General features: G+C 39.3%; 1 protein-coding gene across 1 annotated transcript in view; it reads right to left on the reverse strand.

Moving 5' to 3' along the window:
• Positions 1-19081, reverse strand: part of LOC138308343 (uncharacterized) — a 93304-nt gene that overhangs the window by 43527 nt on the left and 30696 nt on the right. The window lies entirely within an intron of this gene.

The raw sequence follows: 19081 nt of genomic DNA on the forward strand, positions 1-19081 counted from the left end.
TTCCGCTCCGGCGATTACACCGCCCAACGTCAATAATTTAAAAATGCTCGGAATAAGACTAAATTGACACGATTTTTTAACTCACTTGTGAAACGGTACCCTGGACCATAAGCCTACTTACATTGAGAAATTTTCCTCTGTAATTTTAGACTATTGGAGTATTTTATAGGTCGAATATATTTAACTTTGGTGCTGATGAAATTAGTCTATGAATGCACAAAACATTTTGTTTCTAAAGTATTCGTTATTATAGGGTAAATACGGACAGAATAAAATTACTACACAACGAACATTTTATGTAAACATTGGCCTAGCCAGGGTGTAATTCCTGACCTATGACGATCTACCGGATATTTAAAAGCAAGATAATTTTGACCTCACAACAATCTATATATATGCTATTTCAAACCTTACTTGAATTTCTCCATTGAAGCAGAATTGGACAGAACTTTTACCCCAAAATGCCATCAGGGACAGAATTGTCTCCCATTTCATTGGATAATTAAACAATTGGTTCATCTGGAATGTCACCGCTCAGTTCTTTTTGTAACATTTCCAAAACCGCTCTATGCTATGATGGAGAGCTTGGTTTTCTTTCTGTATGACATAAGTAGTAGGATCATTATGAAATTAAAAGATTGACACCAAGGCCTACATACATTGAATATGACGTGAACGTCCTAAATGTGTTGTTAAAAACGTTATGCATGATTTCTTACACTGGATGTTGACCACTATTTACCACAGTGTATGAACGGAAGTGTATAGTATAATCATTAGTTGCTTTTTGTATCGTCACTTGTGAGTATCGAAGCGGGATAAATGAAAACGGACATGGTATACGGGTCAGTAAAACACCAAATATCTGTATTATTCGTAACTACAAATATGTTTAACATTATAGACGTCCTCGGAATATATTTCCTCTTTATAACAAGCGACTATACAAGTGCCCTCGCAAGCAACTATACATCGCAGTTTCAAAGCATACAATTTTAACTGATCATCCTACAACTTCAAAATACGATTAAGTCAAAGATATGGTGTCCATTAATATGTATTTATGTGTTTTATATTGTTGGATTCATTTATAAACATGTGATGGTGCTTGAAATGATGAAAGCCAGACAGAATACCTTAACATACTGCAAAATATTAGGCGGGTGTCTCAATACTTCGGCGATGAACAGCAGATCAACTCATGAAAAGTGTCTGAAATGTTATTGCTGGTTAACACTAAAAACTTCATTAGTCACTGGTAGTTCAAATTGCTATCCATGACGCCGTTTATAACTTCAGATTACAGCAAAATCGTATAGAATAAATAAAATTTGGCAAAAAGTATCCACTATCCGTTATTTCATTTGTCTTAGCAAGAACCCGAGTACCGCTATACAGCTCGCAACTACGAAATTTAAAAAAATACTATGCACTTCCGTTCATACACTGTGTTTACATATTATATAGATATTTTAACGCAGTCAATTAAGTTCTAGATTGTTTTTAAATGAACATTCAAAAATGTAAAACGAGTAAAATATAGTATTAATAGCTGATGATAGTTAAATTTATAAAGATGATACAATTTAATTGGAATAAAGTAATTGTCTTGGCGTTAGAGCAGGCCTAGGGGCGATAACTCTTATACTAAAATTGAATGAGGGAGTTGTATAATGTAAGTAACATCCTGGATTTTCTATAGCTTATCATCAACCAAGGAAGACACTCCTCGAAACTAAGGTAGATTACAAGTTGTGTACACGTTACCATGGATATTTAACTACTAATATAAAGCTGGTTAACGCAACGTCGAGGCATGACTTATTTCCTACCTTTACCTCTACAGAAAATGTGAGCACAGGGATCATGGTTAGGCACAAATGCCAAAAATATAGTGTGTAATACACTGGTCATAAGTATGGCTTCCAATAGACTGGTCATATGTATGGCTTGTAATATACTGGTCATATGTATGGCTTGTAATAGACTGGTCATATGTATGGCTTGTAATAGACTGGTCATATGTATGGCTTGTTATAGACTGGTCATTTGTATGGCTTGTAATAGACTGGTCATATGTATGGCTTGTAATAGACTGGTCATGCGTATGGCTTGTAATAGACTGGTCATATGCATGGCTTGTAATAGACTGGTCATGTGTATGGCTTGTAATAGACTGGTCATATGTATGGCTTGTAATAGACTGGTCATATGTATGGCTTGTAATAGATTGGTCATTTGTATGGCTTGTAATAGACTGGTCATATGTATGGCTTGTAATAGACTGGTCATATGTATGGCTTGTAATAGTCTGGTCATATGTATGGCTTGTAATAGTCTGGTCATATGTATGGCTTGTAATAGACTGGTCATATGTATGGCTTGTTATAGACTGGTCATTTGTATGGCTTGTAATAGACTGGTCATTTGTATGGCTTGTAATAGACTGGTCATATGTATGGCTTGTAATAGTCTGGTCATATGTATGGCTTGTAATAGTCTGGTAATATGTATGGCTTGTAATAGACTGGTCATATGTATGGCTTGTAATAGTCTGGTCATACGTATGGCTTGTAATAGACTGGTCATATGTATGGCTTGTAATAGTCTGGTCATATGTATGGCTTGTAATAGTCTGGTCATATGTATGGCTTGTAATAGTGTGACCATAAGTAATGCTTGTAATAGTCTGGTCATATGTATGGCTTGTAATAGTGTGACCATAAGTAATGCTTGTAATAGACTGGTCATATGTATGGCTTGTAATAGTGTGACCATAAGTAATGCTTGTAATAGACTGGTCATATGTATGGCTTGTAATAGACTGGTCATGCGTATGGCTTGTAATAGACTGGTCATATGTATGGCTTGTAATAGACTGGTCATGTGTATGGCTTGTAATAGACTGGTCATAAATAATGCTTGTAATAGACTGGCCATAAGTAATGCTTGTAATAGACTGGTCATACCTATAGCTTGTAATAGACTGGTCATATGTATGGCTTGTAATAGACTGGTCATATGTAATGCTTGTAATAGACTGGTCTTACGTATGGCTTGTAATAGACTGGTCATGTGTATGGATTTTAAAAGACTGGTCATATGTATGACTTGTTAAAGACTGGTCATAAATAATGCTTGTAATAGACTGACCATAAGTAATGCTTGTAATAGACTGGTCATAAGTAATGCTTGTAATAGACTGGTCATAAATAATGCTTGTAATAGACTGGTCATAAGAAATGCTTGTAATAGACTGATCATAAATAATGCTTGTAATAGAATAACCATAATTTATGCTTGTAATAGACTGACCATAAGTAGTGCTTGTAATAGACTGACCATAAGTAATGCTTGTAATAGACTGACCATAAGTAATGCTTGTAATAGACTGGCCATAAGTAATGCTTGTAATAGACTAACCATAAGTAATGCTTTTAATAGACTGGTCATAAATAATGCTTGTAATAGACTGACCATACATAATGCTTGTAATAGACTGGCCATAAGTAATGCTTGTAATAGACTGGTCATAAGTAATGCTTGTAACAGACTGGTCATATGAAATATTATGTAAACTGTCATCTGTATTATAAATTTGACAGGGATATGTAATATGTAAACTGTTATCTGTATTATAACTTTGACAAGGATATGTAATATTATGTAAACTGTCATCTGTATTATAAATTTGACAGGGATATGTAATATTATGTAAACTGACATCTGTATTATAACTTTGACAGGGATATATCATATTTTATTATACCTCACTTTTATTCAGAATGTTCTGATTGGATTAAACTTGATCACATGACATTGAATAAGTTAGATGTTTCCCCGGAATTGGAAGGCGAGGGAAATAACCCCAGGGAAATAACCCCCGAGGGAAATAACCCCAGGGAAATAACCCCCAGGGAAATAACCCCTTGGAAGCTCCGCACGTGACCGGAAGTTGACGTCATCTGCAACGTCAACCAACAATGGCAACGCTGTTGTTTATTTTTTGTAGCCCAACGAATTTAACAACGTTGTTGTTGGGAAATATCTTCATGGATTCTTTTAAAAGAGATTTTTTTCTTTTGATTTTGTTCGGTATAATAAAATAATTATGTCCCTATGTGTCGGGATACATCTAGAATTGTCTCCCTGGAAAGAGTTATTTTCTCTCGCGCTTTGCCCTCGAGAAAATAACTCTTTCCAGGGAGACAATTCTAGATGTATCCCTCCACAGAGGGCCATAATTGTATATTATAAATTTGACAGGGATATGTAATATTATGTAAACTGCCACCTGTAATATAATTATGACAAGGATATGTTATATTATGTACACTGACATCTGTATTTTAACGTTGCCTGTAAACTGCTATCTAAAAACAATATTTTGACATCCAATCTAAATGTGATCCTGAATTGTGAAATATACAAATATGGACCCCTCTTGAGGGATACATCTAGAATTGTCTCCCCGGAAAGAGTTATTTTTTCGAGGGCGAAGCTCGGAAGAAAATAACTCTTTCCATGGAGACAATTCCCGATGAATCCCGACACAAAGGGACATAGTTATTTTATTATACCGAACACAATTCAAATGAATTCATAAATTTATTATTTGCCTGTTTAAAGACCTCATAAAAATGTTTCCCTATAAAAAATAAGCGACAGCGTTGCCATTGTTAGTAGACGTTGCAGACACGTCCACTTTCGGTCACGCACAGAGGTTCCCTGGGGTTATTATCCTGAGGGGTTATTTCCCTCGCCTCCCAATGCCGGGGAGATATCTAACTTATTCAATGCTATGTGATCAAGTTTAATCCAATCAGAACATTCTAATTGGAAGAGAGGTATAATAATACATTATATTTTCTGATATTGGTTTACAAAGGTGGAGGGAATAAATCTACTACGATTTTTTTTTTCATTTTTGTGGTCGCTCATTTGTGATTAGTCATTTCTTTGTGGGATCAGTAACTCGTTATTTGTCATGCTTTAGAAAGGTTGTCAGAACCTTTCGAAATATCGAATGTATAATTGTTGTCGACGGATGATCTAAACACATTCTTCATAGTTGATGAACGGTGCTAGTGAAATATGTGAAACATGATAAGATGTCAAACATGTTTTGCTTCCACGAACACTATTCTATCTTGCCGACGATGTATATTCTGTTTGTTTGTTTGTTTGTTTGATTAATTAACGTCCTATTAACAGCTATGGTCATGTAAGGACGGCCTCCCATGTATGCGGTGTGTTGCGTGTATGTTGTGCGAGGTGCGTGTTTTGGGAGACTGCGGTATATTCATGTAGTGTCTTCTTGTATAGTGGAACTGTTGCCCTTTTTATAGTGCTATATCACTGAAGCATGCCGCCGAAGACACCAAGCAACACACCCCACCCAGTCACATTATACTGACAACGGGCCAACCAGTCATCCCACTCCCTGTATGCTGAGCGCTAAGCAGGAGTAGAAACTACCACTTTTAAAGACTTTGGTGTGTCTCGGCTAGGGGACAGAACCCAGAGCCTTCCTCACAGGGGCGAACGCTCAACTCAAGGCCAAAAGTGAGGCGGTGCCAAGGGAGGCATTAGGAAAGATAAAGTCATTTAGGAAGAAGAGAAAAGATAAGATCCTAAATTTAGTCGCCTTTTACGATCATGCAATAGGGGCAGCAGGTACAATTCTATGTATATTCTGTATTCCGTAGATAAATATCCATTATAATTTGTCTACAATCAGCTGTAAGAATTATGATGTTAGTGATATGTGTTGAAGATCCTGAAACAGAAGGAAAACAATGGGTTCCTGGGAATTAGGAAATTTGTGGATCGTGCCAAAATATTACAATGATAAGAAAGAAAGAAATCAAATAGTTTACATTTTTCTTTTCTAGCCTCCACGGAGACAGTATTAATTAGCCGGTTTATATGTCTAAAACCAAACCAGGGATGTATATATAAGGGTTGATCTTCAGTAAAGTCTGTGTAAGAATGTGGGGCAGTTGGAATAATCTGTGTAATAATGTTGGTCAGTTGGAATAGTTTGTGTAAGAATGTGGGGCAGTAGGAATAGTCTGTGTAATAATGTTGATCAGTTGTAAAAGTCGTGTAAGAATGATGGTCAGTTTGAATAGTCTGTGTAATAATGTTGGTCAGTTGGAATAGTCTGTGTAAGAATGTGGGTAAGAATGATGGTCAGTTTGAATAGTCTGTGTAATAATGTTGGTCAGTTGGAATAGTCTGTGTAAGAATGTGGGTCAGTTGGAATAATCTGTGTAATAATGTTGGTCAGTTGGAATAGTCTGTGTAATAATGTTGGTCAGTTGGAATAGTCTGTGTAATAATGTTGGTCAGTTGGAATAGTCTGTGTAATAATGTTGGTCAGTTGGAATAGTCTGTGTAAGAATGCGGGGCAGTTGGAATAATCGGTGTAATAATGTTGGTCAGTTGGAATAGTCTGTGTAATAATGTTGGTCAGTTGGAATAGTCTGTGTAAGAATGCGGGGCAGTTGGAATAATCGGTGTAATAATGTTGGTCAGTTGGAATAGTCTGTGTAATAATGTTGGTCAGTTGGAATAGTCTGTGTAATAATGTTGGTCAGTTGAAATAGTCTGTGTAAGAATGTGGGGCAGTTGGAATAGTCTGTGGAATAATGTTGGTCAGTTGGAATAGTCTGTGTAAGAATGTGGGGTAGTTGGAATAGTCTGTCTAATAATGTTGGTCAGTTGGAATAGTCTGTCTAATAATGTTGGTCAGTTGGAATAGTCTGTCTAATAATGTTGGTCAGTTGGAATAGTCTGTGTAATAATGTTGGTCAGTTGGAATAGTCTGTGTAAGAATGTGGGCCAGTTGGAATTACTACATTGTAGGGTTGATCCTACCAATTGTTTGTTCCAATTTGCCGTCATGTTAAACAGATTAAAACCTAGTGGTGACGCAAGCCTCATTCTGTGATAAGGTAAGATAAATGTACAGCTGTCAACGCCATCACAGAATATTACAACCATTAGGCATGTAGTTTTACTTGTGAAGTCGCCTGGTGGTTTGTTTTCACCGACCTATCCTCGTCGAAGTATTAAGTTGTTTTTAATACATTGCATTGTTATTTGTTTTGCGATGTTTATGTTATTTGCTTACTTTAAATAGCAGATATTCACAATGGCCTCCTACGATATGTCTATCCCTACGATAGAGTTATCTGACCGGAAGTCCGGGAACATTTGTCTGATGAGGTACAAAGTGTATTCATTTCTGAACCGGAAGTCGGCCAAGAGTTTGATTAAGGACTGACTGCAAAACATCAAATCAATAATGTTTAACACAAGGGAAACTGCCAGAGGATCGAAAAAAATATATTAAATAAAAAATGTTTATGTGAAAATGTATCATTAACTAAGTTACACTTCACCTACTCATCACATCGGATACATCCTGGTGTGTCACGATGGCTTATTGTATGTATCATTAACGAAGTTACACTTCACCTACTCAACACATCGGAGACATCCTGATGTGTCACGATGGCTTATTGTATGTATCATTAACTAAGTTACACTTCACCTACTCAACACATCGGATACATCCTGGTGTGTCACGATGGCTTATTGTATGTATCATTAACTAAGTTACACTTCACCTACTCAACACATCGGATACATCCTGGTGTGTCATGATGGCTTATTGTATGTATCATTAACTAAGTTACACTTCACCTACTCAACACATCGGAGACATCCTGGTGTGTCACGATGGCTTATTGTATGTATCATTAACTAAGTTACACTTCTCCTACTCAACACATCGGATACATCCTGGTGTGTCATGATGGCTTATTGTATGTATCATTAACTAAGTTACACTTCACCTACTCAACACATCGGATACATCCAGGTGTGTCACGATGGCTTATTGTATGTATCGTTAACTAAGTTACACTTCACCTACTCAACACATCGGATACATCCTGGTGTGTCATGATGGCTTATTGTATGTATCATTAACTAAGTTACACTTCCCTACTCATCACATCGGATACAACCTGGTGTGTCATGATGGCTTATTGTATGTATCATTAACTAAGTTACACTTCACCTACTCATCACATCGGATACAACCTGGTGTGTCACGATGGCTTATTGTATGTATCATTAACTAAGTTACACTTCACCTACTCAACACATCGGATACATCCTGGTGTGTCATGATGGCTTATTGTATGTATCATTAACTAAGTTACACTTCCCCTACTCAACACATCGGATACATCCTGGTGTGTCATGATGGCTTATTGTATGTATCATTAACTAAGTTACACTTCACCCTACTCAACACATCGGATACATCCTGGTGTGTCACGATGGCTTATTGTATGTATCATTAACTAAGTTACACTTCACCCTACTCAACACATCGGATACATCCTGGTGTGTCATGATGGCTTATTGTATGTATCATTAACTAAGTTACACTTCACCTACTCAACACATCGGATACATCCTGGTGTGTCACGATGGCTTATTGTATGTATCATTAACTAAGTTACACTTCACCTACTCAACACATCGGATACATCCTGGTGTGTCATGATGGCTTATTGTATGTATCATTAACTAAGTTACACTTCACCTACTCAACACATCGGATACATCCTGGTGTGTCATGATGGCTTATTGTATGTATCATTAACTAAGTTACACTTCACCCACTCATCACATCGGATACATCCTGGTGTGTCACGATGGCTTATTGTATGTATCATTAACTAAGTTACACTTCACCCACTCATCACATCGGATACAACCGGGTGTGTCATGATGGATTATTGTATGTATCATTAACTAAGTTACACTTCACCTACTCAACACATCGGATACATCCGGGTGTGTCACGATGGCTTATTGTATGTATCATTAACTAAGTTACACTTCACCTACTCAACACATCGGATACATCCTGGTGTGTCACGATGGCTTATTGTATGTATCATTAACTAAGTTACACTTCACCTACTCAACACATCGGATACATCCGGGTGTGTCACGATGGCTTATTGTATGTATCATTAACTAAGTTACACTTCACCTACTCATCACATCGGATACATCCTGGTGTGTCACGATGGCTTATTGTATGTATCATTAACTAAGTTACACTTCACCTACTCAACACATCGGATACATCCTGGTGTGTCATGATGGCTTATTGTATGTATCATTAACTAAGTTACACTTCACCCACTCATCACATCGGATACATCCGGGTCTGTCACAATGGCGTATTGTATGTATCATTAACTAAGTTACACTTCACCTACTCAACACATCGGATACATCCTGGTGTGTCACGATGGCTTATTGTATGTATCATTAACTAAGTTACACTTCACCTACTCAACACATCGGATACATCCTGGTGTGTCACGATGGCTTATTGTATGTATCATTAACTAAGTTACACTTCACCTACTCAACACATCGGATACATCCTGGTGTGTCACGATATGTTTATGTGTATGTATCATTAACTAAGTTACACTTCACCTACTCAACACATCGGATACATCCTGGTGTGTCACGATGGCTTATTGTATGTATCATTAACTAAGTTACACTTCACCTACTCAACACATCGGATACATCCTGGTGTGTCACGATGGCTTATTGTATGTATCATTAACTAAGTTACACTTCACCTACTCAACACATCGGATACATCCTGGTGTGTCACGATAGCTTATTGTATGTATCATTAACTAAGTTACACTTCACCTACTCAACACATCGGATACATCCTGGTGTGTCACGATAGCTTATTGTATGTATCATTAACTAAGTTACACTTCACCTACTCAACACATCGGATACATCCTGGTGTGTCACGATGGCTTATTGTATGTATCATTAACTAAGTTACACTTCACCTACTCAACACATCGGATACATCCTGGTGTGTCACGATGGCTTATTGTATGTATCATTAACTAAGTTACACTTCACCTACTCAACACATCGGATACATCCTGGTGTGTCACGATGGCTTATTGTATGTATCATTAACTAAGTTACACTTCACCTACTCAACACATCGGATACATCCTGGTGTGTCACGATGGCTTATTGTATGTATCATTAACTAAGTTACACTTCACCTACTCAACACATCGGATACATCCTGGTGTGTCACGATGGCTTATTGTATGTATCATTAACTAAGTTACACTTCACCTACTCAACACATCGGATACATCCTGGTGTGTCACGATGGCTTATTGTATGTATCATTAACTAAGTTACACTTCACCTACTCAACACATCGGATACATCCTGGTGTGTCATGATGGCTTATTGTATGTATCATTAACTAAGTTACACTTCACCTACTCAACACATCGGATACATCCTGGTGTGTCACGATGGCTTATTGTATGTATATCATTAACTAAGTTACACTTCACCTACTCAACACATCGGAGACATCCTGGTGTGTCACGATGGCTTATTGTATGTATCATTAACTAAGTTACACTTCCCTACTCAACACATCGGATACATCCTGGTGTGTCACGATGGCTTATTGTATGTATCATTAACTAAGTTACACTTCACCTACTCAACACATCGGATACATCCTGGTGTGTCATGATGGCTTATTGTATGTATCATTAACTAAGTTACACTTCACCTACTCAACACATCGGATACATCCTGGTGTGTCACGATGGCTTATTGTATGTATCATTAACTAAGTTACACTTCACCTACTCAACACATCGGATACATCCTGGTGTGTCACGATGGCTTATTGTATGTATCATTAACTAAGTTACACTTCACCTACTCAACACATCGGATACATCCTGGTGTGTCACGATGGCTTATTGTATGTATCATTAACTAAGTTACACTTCACCTACTCAACACATCGGATACATCCTGGTGTGTCATGATGGCTTATTGTATGTATCATTAACTAAGTTACACTTCCCCTACTCAACACATCGGAGACATCCTGGTGTGTCACGATAGCTTATTGTATGTATCATTAACTAAGTTACACTTCACCTACTCAACACATCGGAGACATCCTGGTGTGTCATGATGGCTTATTGTATGTATCATTAACTAAGTTACACTTCCCTACTCAACACATCGGAGACATCCTGGTGTGTCACGATGGCTTATTGTATGTATCATTAACTAAGTTACACTTCACCTACTCAACACATCGGATACATCCTGGTGTGTCATGATGGCTTATTGTATGTATCATTAACTAAGTTACACTTCACCTACTCAACACATCACATCACATCGCTTCGAATACATCCGGGTGTGTCACGATGGCTTATTGTATGTATCATTAACTAAGTTACACTTCACCTACTCATCACATCGGATACATCCGGGTGTGTCACGATGGCTTATTGTATGTATCATTAACTAAGTTACACTTCACCTACTCATCACATCGGATACATCCGGGTGTGTCACGATGGCGTATTGTATGTATCATTAACTAAGTTACACTTCACCTACTCAACACATCGGATACATCCTGGTGTGTCACGATGGCTTATTGTATGTATCATTAACTAAGTTACACATCAGATACACGAGCGGCCGTCATTAATAATCTAATCAACCAAGCTTCAATACAAATTTGGATTGGACTGCGCATGCGCTGGGTGCTGGTCCTTCCTGTGTTGGTATCGAAAAAAACATCGAAAATTAAAGATATTGTACCATCTAAAGACAAGGCTACTGGTTTAGGTGCATTTTTTAACTGTTTTTTTGGTATAGCTATTGATAAACTGAGAAAATATATTTAAAGTGAGAATATAGCATCGTCTCTGTGGGCTTGTTTAGCCTATCACATCCTATAACTCGCGCCATATTTGAACTCAATTCCGGTGTAAACAAATGAAGTACAACATATATGTATACTATTCTTTTTCTGTCTTTCTATTCATCAACTAACATTGCTCATCTGTGTCTGTATCATCTTGTGCCTCTGGGTCGCACAGAGGACGGGAGTTTATAATCATTCATCTTGTCTCTAACAATTATATGCTTGTGATTTGTTCTCACTGTCCAAAATTCGAGCACGTTGTAATATATGTACGTTATCGAACCGGTTGATAGTCACCCTCAAACATGGCCAACTGGTAACGTGTCTCATTGTTACTCATCATTGTTATTAACATAGTACCAACCCAGCACAGAACCAGAAATCTGGACAGAACAATTATCGTCCAAAACATCCCACCAGATCTCCAAAAAAACTAACGTCATGTTTTAAACCATTGAAACCATCTTGCATAACAAAAAACAAAAAAAAAATATTGGATAACATCTACCTGTAAAATACCTGGTTATTTCAACAAGCCAGTTCATCCCTCAGCACAAAAATACCATCTTTTTCTCGAAATATCTTTAAGTAATCCTGGTCACAGGACACCAAGGTTCCCTTGCCGTACATGCAGTAAAGCCGTAATCTGGCAAGGTAAAGCCATAGAATGTATCATATAGTACAACATCATGGATAATAGCAACAAATCCTGGCACTGCTAACATGCGTCTCCCAAACTTCTCATCATTTTTTAAAATTCAGCCATTTACACCACACCAATTCATTCTCGTCATTCAGTAACCCTGACAATCCTGGAATTCCTCTCCAATTTAAATTAACACTTCACACCAAAGAAATAAATCCTCTACACATGTACAACATCCCAATCGATCAATCCCCCAATACAACAAGACCAGATCTATTAACCAACCCCTTAAAGTCATCAATATGAACTTTCCATCGATCAAAAGTAAGAAACCAGAAAAAGACATATTAATGAATACCTCGAACCTGATATCATTATTGGCACAGGGACATGACTCTCTCAACATATTTCATCAAGCGAATTTTTCGATTGTAATAAGTATGAAATCCTTTGGAAAGACTGTCCACCAAGTAAAAACGGCCAAAGCTATGGTGGAGTTCTAATTGCAGTAAACCGCTCAATTCCTATCATCGAAGTAAAAGAGCTTAGCACTGACGCAAAAAATGGTCTGGGTAGAATTCGCCATAAAAAAACTCTCGAAAAATTTATATTGGTGCATAGTACAGCCCTCCATCTGAACGCAACAACCGCTCTGTTGAACAACTCAAAATGTCCATCAACAGAATTCGAAAAACTTCCAAAGCTATTACAATCCTAGCTGTAGATTTCAATCTTGGTAATATAGACTGTGACACTGTTTGTGTAATACCTCGTAAAACAGATCCCATGGTCCATCAATATCTCCTTAACACGTGAAATGACCTCTCCTTACATCAAATTGTAAATATGACAACTATAGATGATAAAATCCTACATCTAGTCCTAACAGGTCACCCAAGCACTGTCAACAACATCAGGACATCCTACATCTAGTCCTAACAGGTCACCCAAGCACTGTCAACAACATCAGGACATCCTCAACAACATCAGGACATCCTACATCTAGTCCTAACAAGTCACCCAAGCACTGTCAACAACATCAGGACATCCTACATCTAGTCCTAACAAGTCACCCAAACACTGTCAACAACATCAGGACATCCTACATCTAGTCCTAACAAGTCACCAAAACACTGTCAACAACATCAGGACATCCTACATCTAGTCCTAACAAGTCACCCAAACACTGTCAACAACATCAGGACATCCTACATCTAGTCCTAACAAGTCACCCAAACACTGTCAACAACATCAGGACATCCTAAATCTAGTCCTAACAAGTCACCAAAACACTGTCAACAACATCAGGACATCCTACATCTAGTCCTAACAAGTCACCAAAACACTGTCAACAACATCAGGACATCCTACATCTAGTCCTAACAAGTCACCCAAACACTGTCAACAACATCAGGACATCCTACATCTAGTCCTAACAAGTCACCCAAACACTGTCAACAACATCAGGACATCCTACATCTAGTCCTAACAGGTCACCTAAACACTGTCAACAACATCAGGACATCCTACATCTAGTCCTAACAAGTCACCTAAGCACTACCAACAACATCAGGACATCCTACATCTAGTCCTAACAAGTCACCCAAACACTGTCAACAACATCAGGACATCCTACATCTAGTCCTAACAGGTCACCCAAGCACTGTCAACAACATCAGGACATCCTACATCTAGTCCTAACAAGTCACCCAAACACTGTCAACAACATCAGGACATCCTACATCTAGTCCTAACAGGTCACCCAAACACTGTCAACAACATCAGGACATCCTACATCTAGTCCTAACAGGTCACCCAAACACTGTCAACAACATCAGGACATCCTACATCTAGTCCTAACAAGTCACCCAAACACTGTCAACAACATCAGGACATCCTACATCTAGTCCTAACAAGTCACCCAAACACTGTCAACAACATCAGGACATCCTACATCTAGTCCTAACAAGTCACCCAAAACACTGTCAACAACATCAGGACATCCTACATCTAGTCCTAACAAGTCACCCAAACTGTCAACAACATCAGACCTACAAGTCCTAACAGTCACCCAAACACTGTCAACAACATCAGGACATCCTACATCTAGTCCTAACAAGTCACCCAAACACTGTCAACAACATCAGGACATCCTACATCTAGTCCTAACAAGTCACCCAAACACTGTCAACAACACAGGACATCCTACATCTAGTCCTAACAAGTCACCCAAACACTGTCAACAACATCAGGACATCCTACATCTAGTCCTAACAAGTCACCCAAACACTGTCAACAACATCAGGACATCCTACATCTAGTCCTAACAAGTCACCCAAACACTGTCAACAACATCAGGACATCCTACATCTAGTCCTAACAAGTCACCCAAACACTGTCAACAACATCAGGACATCCTACATCTAGTCCTAACAAGTCACCCAAACACTGTCAACAACATCAGGACATCCTACATCTAGTCCTAACAAGTCACCCAAACACTGTCAACAACATCAGGACATCCTACATCTAGTCCTAACAAGTCACCCAAACACTGTCAACAACATCAGGACATCCTACAGTCCTAGTCCTAACAAGTCACCCAAGCACTGTCAACAACATCAGGACATCCTACATCTAGTCCTAACAAGTCACCCAAAGCACTGTCAACAACATCAGGACATCCTACATCTAGTCCTAACAAGTCACCCAAACACTGTCAACAACATCAGGACATCCTACATCTAGTCCTAACAGGTCACACAAGCACTGTCAACAACATCAGGACATCCTACATCTAGTCCTAACAAGTCACCCAAACACTGTCAACAACATCAGGACATCCTACATCTAGTCCTAACAAGTCACCCAAGCACTGTCAACAACATCAGGACATCCTACATCTAGTCCTAACAAGTCACCCAAACACTGTCAACAACATCAGGACATCCTACATCTAGTCCTAACAAGTCACCCAAACACTGTCAACAACATCAGGACATCCTACATCTAGTCCTAACAAGTCACCCAAACACTGTCAACAACATCAGGACATCCTACATCTAGTCCTAACAGGTCACCCAAACACTGTCAACAACATCAGGACATCCTACATCTAGTCCTAACAAGTCACCCAAACACTGTCAACAACATCAGGACATCCTACATCTAGTCCTAACAAGTCACCCAAACACTGTCAACAACATCAGGACATCCTACATCTAGTCCTAACAAGTCACCCAAAACACTGTCAACAACATCAGGACATCCTACATCTAGTCCTAACAAGTCACCCAAACACTGTCAACAACAACATCAGGACATCCTACATCAGACATCTAGTCCTAACAGGTCACCCAAACACTGTCAACAACATCAGGACATCCTACATCTAGTCCTAACAAGTCACCCAAACACTGTCAACAACATCAGGACATCCTACATCTAGTCCTAACAAGTCACCCAAACACTGTCAACAACATCAGGACATCCTACATCTAGTCCTAACAAGTCACCCAAACACTGTCAACAACATCAGGACATCCTACATCTAGTCCTAACAAGTCACCCAAACACTGTCAACAACATCAGGACATCCTACATCTAGTCCTAACAAGTCACCCAAACACTGTCAACAACATCAGGACATCCTACATCTAGTCCTAACAAGTCACCCAAACACTGTCAACAACATCAGGACATCCTACATCTAGTCCTAACAAGTCACCCAAACACTGTCAACAACATCAGGACATCCTACATCTAGTCCTAACAAGTCACCCAAACACTGTCAACAACATCAGGACATCCTACATCTAGTCCTAACAAGTCACCCACACTGTCAACAACATCAGGAACCTACATCTAGTCCTAACAAGTCAACTGTCAACAACATCAGGACATCCTACATCTAGTCCTAACAAGTCACCCAAACACTGTCAACAACATCAGGACATCCTACAACTGTCCTAACAGTCACCCAAACACTGTCAACAACATCAGGACATCCTACATCTAGTCCTAACAAGTCACCCAAACACTGTCAACAACATCAGGACATCCTACATCTAGTCCTAACAAGTCACCCAAACACTGTCAACAACATCAGGACATCCTACATCTAGTCCTAACAAGTCACCCAAACACTGTCAACAACATCAGGACATCCTACATCTAGTCCTAACAAGTCACCCAAACACTGTCAACAACATCAGGACATCCTACATCTAGTCCTAACAAGTCACCCAAACACTGTCAACAACATCAGGACATCCTACATCTAGTCCTAACAAGTCACCCAAACACTGTCAACAACATCAGGACATCCTACATCTAGTCCTAACAAGTCACCAAAACACTGTCAACAACATCAGGACATCCTACATCTAGTCCTAACAAGTCACCCAAACACTGTCAACAACATCAGGACATCCTACATCTAGTCCTAACAAGTCACCCAAACACTGTCAACAACATCAGGACATCCTACATCTAGTCCTAACAAGTCACCCAAACACTGTCAACAACATCAGGACATCCTACATCTAGTCCTAACAGGTCACCCAAACACTGTCAACAACATCAGGACATCCTAACTAGTCCTAACAGGACACTGTCAACAACATCTACATCTACATCTAGTCCTAACAAGTCACCCAAACACTGTCAACAACATCAGGACATCCTACATCTATCCTAGTCACCCTAACAACATCAGGACACCTACAGTCACCCACCCAAACACTGTCAACAACATCAGGACATCCTACATCTAGTCCTAACAGGTCACCCAAACACTGTCAACAACATCAGGACATCCTACATCTAGTCCTAACAAGTCACCCAAACACTGTCAACAACATCAGGACATCCTACATCTAGTCCTAACAAGTCACCCAAACACTGTCAACAACATCAGGACATCCTACATCTAGTCCTAACAGGTCACCCAAACACTGTCAACAACATCAGGACATCCTACATCTAGTCCTAACAAGTCACCCAAACACTGTCAACAACATCAGGACATCCTACATCTAGTCCTAACAAGTCACCCAAACACTGTCAACAACATCAGGACATCCTACATCTAGTCCTAACAAGTCACCCAAACACTGTCAACAACATCAGGACATCCTACATCTAGTCCTAACAAGTCACCCAAACACTGTCAACAACATCAGGACATCCTACATCTAGTCCTAACAAGTCACCCAAACACTGTCAACAACATCAGGACATCCTACATCTAGTCCTAACAAGTCACCCAAACACTGTCAACAACATCAGGACATCCTACATCTAGTCCTAACAAGTCACCCAAAACACTGTCAACAACATCAGGACATCCTACATCTAGTCCTAACAAGTCACCCAAACACTGTCAACAACATCAGGACATCCTACATCTAGTCCTAACAGGTCACCCAAACACTGTCAACAACATCAGGACATCCTACATCTAGTCCTAACAGGTCACCCAAACACTGTCAACAACATCAGGACATCCTACATCTAGTCCTAACAAGTCACCCAAACACTGTCAACAACATCAGGACATCCTACATCTAGTCCTAACAAGTCACCCAAACACTGTCAACAACATCAGGACATCCTACATCTAGTCCTAACAGGTCACCCAAGCACTGTCAACAACATCAGGACATCCTACATCTAGTCCTAACAAGTCACCCAAACACTGTCAACAACATCAGGACATCCTACATCTAGTCCTAACAAGTCACCCAAACACTGTCAACAACATCAGGACATCCTACATCTAGTCCTAACAAGTCACCCAAACACTGTCAACAACATCAGGACATCCTACATCTAGTCCTAACAAGTCACCCAAACACTGTCAACAACATCAGGACATCCTACATCTAGTCCTAACAAGTCACCCAAACACTGTCAACAACATCAGGACATCCTACATCTAGTCCTAACAAGTCACCCAAACACTGTCAACAACATCAGGACATCCTACATCTAGTCCTAACAGGTCACCCAAGCACTGTCAACAACATCAGGACATCCTACATCTAGTCCTAACAAGTCACCCAAACACTGTCAACAACAACATCTAGGACATCCAACACTGTACACATCAGTCCTACATCTAGTCCACAAGTCACCCAAACACTGTCAACAACATCAGGAATCCTACATCTAGTCCTAACAGGTCACCCAAACACTGTCAACAACATCAGGACATCCTACATCTAGTCCTAACAAGTCACCCAAACACTGTCAACAACATCAGGACATCCTACATCTAGTCCTAACAGGTCACCTAAACACTGTCAACAACATCAGGGACATCCTACATCTAGTCCTAACAAGTCACCAAAACACTGTCAACGACATCAGGAATCCTACATCTAGTCCTAACAAGTCACCCAAACACTGTCAACAACATCAGGACATCCTACATCTAGTCCTTACAGGTCACCCAAACACTGTCAACAACATCAGGACATCCTACATCTAGTCCTAACAAGTCACCCAGGCACTGTCAACAACATCAGGACATCCTACATCTAGTCCTTACAAGTCACCCAAAGACTGTCAACAACATCAGGACA

Source organism: Argopecten irradians, chromosome 14 (genome assembly GCF_041381155.1).
Source record: "Argopecten irradians isolate NY chromosome 14, Ai_NY, whole genome shotgun sequence".
Taxonomy (NCBI): domain Eukaryota; kingdom Metazoa; phylum Mollusca; class Bivalvia; order Pectinida; family Pectinidae; genus Argopecten; species Argopecten irradians.